Source organism: Penaeus japonicus, unplaced genomic scaffold, assembly GCF_977035675.1.
Source record: "Penaeus japonicus unplaced genomic scaffold, GWHDUDI00000001_assembly GWHDUDI00000036, whole genome shotgun sequence".
NCBI lineage: Eukaryota > Metazoa > Arthropoda > Malacostraca > Decapoda > Penaeidae > Penaeus > Penaeus japonicus.
In genome coordinates, this window is record NW_028234438.1 from 2,202,686 (window position 1) to 2,210,185 (window position 7,500).

The window sequence follows — 7,500 nt, forward strand, 5'->3', positions numbered from 1 at the left end:
AATCATATGGCTACTCCTGATTACATTATGCAGGAGAAAGTCTTACAGGAAGTAAATGATACATAGAGTTACTTACATACATTGACAATATCCTCGGTCATACATAGCGAAAAACACATCAATTTCAATTTCTTAGACGGATTTCGGTCATTAATCCTTTCCATAACATCCCGGTCACTACACGCTCCTCGGGTTTGGGTAGACCGAAATTCGTCTACATAACAACTGTTGTCCTTCTAACCAAACATGATTACACTCTCCTCAGCTGATTTTTCTACCATAGTGACATTAAACAACCATTTCCAACACTCCTATCCTTCCTCTTCGGAATCAAACACATTCTCCGTATCGAGAAGGTCGGAAAATAGTAAAGACTGCATGCTGCCTCTTATAAACTTTGTACTGTACTGTCGGACACATACTGGGGGACTCCACGTAAGTTAGTCCAGAGAGTTTCACTTATGTAAGATGACAGGCCCTAACAGATGTGAGGGGTCGTGTCAACTTCCCCGCGCCCTATATAGAATCCAGGATACAGATTTAGGGAATAATGACCAAACATTCATTCTGCTAATTTGGGAATGTTACACAATACCCTGGCTCGGAATGCTCTGAACAGATCCTCCCGGTATCAAGTATCCTGGGTGGAGACCTTCAGGTAGACACTTCCCTTACAACTCCTTATCCTATGTCCCTAATAATTTGATTGTACTTTGCCGAAATCCCTAAATCTCAAGAAGAAAAAAAATACCAGTCCTCTTGTACATAGTGAAAGACACACCCGTAAGTTTAGGGAGCGCTCGATTTGACATAACTTAGCTTCTACGCCGCCCATTCATTAGAGACTGCAGTCCTCTCCCTCCATACGGGACTTCTACCCTTCCATGGTACCTCGTGGGAGGCTCAAAAGCACCTCTCCCTCCATGCGGGACATCTACCCTCTCATGGTACCTCGTGGGAGGCTCAAATGTGTCACTCAATCATCTCGGTATCATATCAACATTACTTAGGGCAACCAACCATAGTAGATTGTTTTAACAAGTACGGTAATAATACTCGAAAAAAAATGAATATCTTCTATGTAAAGCCTTGGATTATAGTCAAACAAATAATCATACAATCTAACTTACAGATAAAGACAAAGTATCCTATGTCAATACAAAATCTTGAAACCTTTTCGGAGTGATTCGTACTCTAACGTCAGTTAGCATCTCTCTTTCCTCTTCAGCTGTAAGGTATTTTTCCTCGATTTTATCTAAAATATCGTCTCTTTCAAAGTAAGATCTTAGCTTTTCAGAGGATCGATCAATAACAGTACCATCAAAGACATTTTCCAGTTTATAAGCTCTTCCTCCATCCACAATGTTAATTATTTTATAGGGTCCTTTCCATTTTCGGTTAAGTTTAATGGCAGTACCAGGAATTGGTTCTTCTATGTACACCCATGCCAAATCACCAACTTTTAGAACAGTGTTTGTCCTACCCTTGTTTGCTCTGTCAATATATTGCCTTGTGTTTCTTTTCATAGTTTCCTTTAATAGACCTTTTACATCGAGTTTGTCACTGTCTTCTAAGTCCTCATCTGGGGGTAATATCAACTGCCCGACTTCCCGAATCGGATGTCTCCCGTAAAATGCAAAGAACGGCGACGTTCCTAATGAGGTGTGCACGGCTTCGTTTAAGACCTTCTCAGTTTCATGGATGTGTTCTGGCCACGTGTTAGGATGTTCTTGGCTTAGGATTGCTAGTACAGTTTTTAATGTTCGGTGAGCTCTTTCTATTACCGAATTTCCTCTAGGATGGTACGGTATAGTAAATCCTTGCTTAATCCCTGCTCTTTGACAGAACTCTTTGAACTCAGAACTTGTAAATTCACCTCCATTATCCATTATTAGTAGATGAGGCTTGCCGAAACGGCAGATGTCCAATTTGAAAGCTGTAGCAACGGCTTTAGTGCTTTTATTCCTCAAAGGATAAATCCTTATAAATCTGGAGAAGTGATCCATAACCGTTAAGCAGTACCTATAACCAGCTCTACTTCCATGTAAGTCTATTAAATCTATTGCAACTCTCTGGCAATTATCCTCTACCGGGGGTAATTCCTTCCACTGATGAACTATTGCCCCCTGACCTTTAAATTGTTGACACAGCTTACAACTCTTAACATAATTTCGGATATCGCGTAGTAACGTAGGCCAATAGAAATACTGTTTTGCTTTTGAAATAGTCTTGCGTTCACCCAAATGGCTGTCATTATGGGCGATAGCACAAGCTATTGACACAAGAGTTTTGGGAACAACCAAGCTTGATCTTACCTTACCTAATTCTTCTCTTTTAAGATAGAGTATTTCGTCATCCATCTCGAAATGGTAAAATGGCCTATTTCCCGGTGTTTTCTTAGGTAGACTGCCGCCTTCTAGGAAAGTTATTAATCCTATCCATGTCTTATCCCCTCTCTGAGCCTCCTTTATCTTGTCTTTAGTTAGCCCTAGGAATTGAGTATCATTTCTATACTGGGAAGCATTTCGTGAATTATCCTTAATTATTCCTACCGGCCTGCTGAGTGTATCGGGCACTGTATTTTTGGCACCCTTCTTATATTTGATTTGGTATACATAGTCTCTCATTTCCAAAATATATCTAGACATTCTAGGGCAGCTGGTTCTTTTCTTAAAAATCGTAGTCAAAGGCTGGTGGTCTGTAATTATGGTAAAGGGTTTACACCATAGATAATGATTGAAGAATCTACAGGAATTGACAATTGCTAACGCTTCTTTGTCAGTTACAGTATATTTCCTTTCTGTGCCATTTAATTTTTTTGAATAATAGCCAATGGGTTTCAAACTTTTATCCTCCTCAATCTGCATTAATGCTCCAGCAATATGGGTGTCACTTGCATCTGTATGTAACTCAAATTTCTTAGTTTGATCTGCCCTTACCAAAACAGGTGCACTTACCAACTTTTTCTTTAAGAGGAGGAACGCCTTTTCACACTCAGATGACCAATGGAACTTAGTATCTTTTCTGGTTAAATTAGTTAAAGGGCTAGCGATTAAAGCAAATTCTGGGATGTGCTTCCTATAAAAATTGCACATCCCAATAAAACGTCTAACCTGCTTGACATTCTTAGGGGATGGCATCTTATTTACTGCCTCCACATTTTTCTTGTCGGGTCTTACTCCCTTTTCCGACACAATGTGGCCAAGGAATTTAATTTCCTTCTTACCAAAGTCGCATTTACTCAAATTTAACTTCATCCCAAGTTCCTCCAATCTTCTGAATGTTTCTCTTAACCTGTCCACGAGTTGTCGGAAAGAGTCAGCCCATATTACCACATCATCTAAATAATTTTTACACCAACCCTTCTTGAATAAAGGACCTAACACTTCTTGCATCGCACGACTAAATACCGCGGGACTGATAGATAAGCCAAATGGCAACCTTTTAAAGCGGTATAAATTGAGTCCATCAGAGAAGGTAGTTAGGTCTCTGGATGGCTCATCTAACATAACTTGGAAATATGCATCCTTCATATCTAGAGTGCAGTAGAATTTCTTTCCAGCACTTTCTTCAACTAGCTCATCTAGACGGGGTAAGGGATGTATATCAAGTTTTACTTTCTTGTTAAGCCCTCTATAATCAATACACATTCTTTTTGATCCATCAGGTTTACTTACTAAAACTATGGGAGATAAATAAGATGCCGTTGAGTCCTCAATAATCTCCCGATCTAACATGTTCTGGATCATTTCAGCAATAACCTTCTTTGCCTGTTCCGGGTGTCTGTACAAAGGCATTCTAACAGGTTCGTTGTCAACTGTTGAGATATGGGCTTCTGAAACTTTTAATCTACCTAACTCATTCTCATCAAGGATGAATAGCTGATTACTATCCAGGATGGCGTCCATGAGCGCCTTTCTCTGTTCGGTTGTTATATGGCTCCATGCAAGCTTTTTAATTATGCTAGCTAGTCTGGTCCTCCTGTCTCCTGTAACTGTCGCTTTATCACTAAATGGCATTAAACTATTATCTATTTGGTTAAGGATTGCCACTTGACCATGGGCTTCAGCGAGCGGTCCCTTACATACTATACAATTTAAAATGTGCACTTCCTTCGTAAGTCCTTGTCCTTCTGAGTGCATTAATCCTTTATGTGCCTGACACAGATGGGCTGGATTTTCCGTTGTAGGGTTCGTTTCTAAGATCTTCCTGATAACATTTGCCTTCGGACCTAATTCATTACCACAATAATCGGTGTAAATGATATTGGTTTCGTCAATAGGGTAGAATCTGGCTATCCGCTTCCCTGCATTGATTTTAAGTGTTCTTTTCTTACAATTGATCATTGGCATGTCAAATCCTCCGTTCTCGTCAACAACAAAACAACTGTTTGGCACATTAAACAGATTTAACGGAGAAAGACTTGCAGATTTATCCTTTTCTATATGGATAATCTGACCGGCTTTAAACTGTTCATTGGTGATTCTAATAAAAGTGATCTTTCCTGGTGGACACAGGATTTTACTATTAACATGTAGCCAGTTTGATTTATGTTCTTTATTTTCGTCCTTTATAGTTGCTTTCCCTTCCCTGTTTAACTTAACTTTACTGATCGAAAAGCCTGCCTTATCACAAACCTGGTAATACTGTCCACCCCAATATAATTCCTGAGTGTGACCATTCCACACAAATTCGGACCTCCCGATTAAATCTGCACCCAACAAAATACTTGATGATAAGTAATGATCCGGCACCACAATTAGTTTATGTTTTACACATACCTTCCTGGATATCATCACCTGGACCATTAGCTCTCCTATAATCTTAAGTGAGTGATTAGAAACAGAATGCAACAATATCTGACAGGGCTTGATTTGATCATTAATACCTAAGGTCTTCATTGCACTTGCTTTGACTAGGGTGGCAGATGAACCTGTATCAACAAAAGCGGAAAGTTGCTTATCATTTACATTAATCATTATTACTGGGGTTTTGATCCTTTGTCTGATACTGCAGACCTTACTTCCACTAGCTTGTTCTTTTACTGACACTACCTTCCCTTCATCCTTTGTGTTTATATTATCCTTTACTCTCCGTCTCCTTTGACGAGTCTTATAAACTGGATATGTTTCTCAGATATCTTCATTACTATTGTTCCTATCCCTCCTGACAACGTCCTTTCTCCCAGGACATCCAGCATGTCCTTTCCTTCGTTTTGGTGCCAAACAATCAAAACAACTGCCGGCCTCTGGTTTACGTGGACAGTTTATTCTTAGATGCTTGCTTCCGTCCTGACACCAACCGCAAACCCACACTCTAGTCCATTTCGGATTTCCCTTTGCTCTTTCTTCCACTTTATTTACTCTCGACCTCCAAAATACTCTCTCTTTCTCGAGTTCTCTCAGGAAATCATCACCCATGCCCCTCCTAGCACATACTTTTACTGCGGCCTTAATCTCAGCGGGGAGATTTTCCATCATAATTTCGTGCAAGATATCTTCCTCGTTTGGTGCTGGGGTGTTTGGGAAAAAGCTCCGAATGGTCCTAAACTTCACAATGAACTGATTGACAAAAGCCCGAGGGTCATCATCCAAGTGATATAATAAGTTATATAACTCCCTATAAGCGTCTATAGCATTGTATCTTCTACTAAACTGACTACTTAGAATGTTCTCCATGTCATCAATTGTTCCGCCATTAGGGAATTTCTGCATTTCGCCTACAATGAACAACCTCAGCTCCTTGTCCATGCGAGTGAGTGCAATATTCTTACAGTGTTCGTCTGGGAATCCTAGACGTTTAATCTGATCTACGAAACCTTTTATATTCATATGGGCCCCAACATGATGTAAATCTTTTAGACATAGTTTCTCAATGTCATTACTATTATAATATGGGTTTACAGGGGTCGGGGTACTTGTTACTGGACCTGTTAGGTTAAGATTAGGTTTTGTTGCAACCTCAGAAGTTAAGTCCTTCAGAGCCCTCTCTAATTCTGTTCTTTTTTCCGTCTCCTCATCTAACCTTCGTAATATAAGGGCAATTTCATTGTGAACTGTCTCCTCATCTAACCTTCCTAATATAAGTGCAATTTCATTGTGAATTGTTCCTATCTCCATATGAACTTCCTGAATTGTAGGATTGCCTTGCGGCTCTCCAAGATTTACGGTAACTTCATCATCAGACATTTTAGATAGCTTCTATAATTCTATCAACTAAAATGTTTTTCCTTTCACAGTAAATCAAACTGCAGTTTAAAATCCCACCGCATGAGCCACCAGTGTAGCGCCCTCTTTCCCGGGAACGGGTATTTCTCTTTTATATCCCAAAATATCTAGGATGACAGTATGGGCATTAATTAATTGGGTAATTTAAATCAGGATAATCTCCTTTAACATAAAAATAACTTGGTAACGTGACGTGTTAAGGTTATCCGTTTACACCTGCAGTTTTAATTACTGTGAAGAGGAATTATAATGAAACTAGGCTAATCATGCCTTAACTGTATATTAAATCACATAATAACTCGACACATACAAAAAAAAAATAACTTCTTATACATATCTTTCATAGCAATCACTCTGACACTCTCTGAAGATTTCTGTCTTCATTCTTCTTTCTTCTTCGTTGAGAGTCGGTCGTGATGTGTTAGTCTTAAGCAATCATGACCTGAGCATCTGATCTGGAGTTCCGGCCTTAACTCAGCCTTTGAACTCAGTCTCCAAACTCAGCCTTAGGACTCAGTCTTCAACTCAGTCTTTGAAATCCGCCTTTGAACTCCGCCTTTGAACCCGCTCCTGAGAATTAACTTAACTTTAGGAACGCGTACAGAGATTAATCAACAATCTCACTAACATCTGTGAGACATAACATCGGAAGTTTTTCATTAAATTTACCATGGTCACAGGTTCAAGGATTGATAATAATCTATCACTATAAGTTTACAAAAGTTCTACATACCAAGTTAAATCTAAGTTTCACTGTTGATATAAAACTTTTACAATAAATCTATTACTTATAATTAATACCAGTAACATTATGATCCGTAATTTTAAGTACAATTTTATCAATGTTTTATTATAATAATTTGTGGTTTCCCATTAATGGCATGACAGAAATGAGTGCACTTACTTATAGCGGGTTTAATTTGGTAAACGTGTCATGGGGAGGACGTCACCCTTATGGCGATGAAAATGGAGCCTGGGGCAAGAGGCGAGGCAGGTGGTGTCTGAGGCAAGATTTACCAGTATAAGTCTCCCTATTATATATTCCTTTCCTTATGCCAATTATCATCATTATCCCTCTCTATATTAATTGGAATATTGACCCTGTTGAAATACCCTTACACTGTCATTAAATGAATTACACTACTCTCACCTCAGATAGGACAGATAGAATCTCCTGCTCGTATTCCCCTCGGCTCGCCTAATGTCACCTCGCTCTGGGCGTAACCAGGTCTTTGTGCGGTCGCCCCTCACTTGACCACAAAGGTCCCTTTGT

The 7,500-nt window shown here is 39.4% G+C and overlaps 1 protein-coding gene across 6 annotated transcripts in view; it reads right to left on the reverse strand.

Moving 5' to 3' along the window:
* Positions 1 to 6,493: 6,493 nt before the first annotated feature.
* The window catches only part of LOC122265974 (von Willebrand factor A domain-containing protein 5A), a 29,793-nt gene continuing 28,786 nt past the window's right edge, over positions 6,494 to 7,500 (reverse strand). For all 6 annotated transcript variants that reach the window (XM_086531771.1, XM_086531769.1, XM_086531770.1 and 3 more), the window contains one exon: positions 6,494 to 7,500. This exon is cut by the window's right edge and continues 1,193 nt beyond it. The gene's annotated coding sequence lies outside the window, so the exon portion shown is untranslated.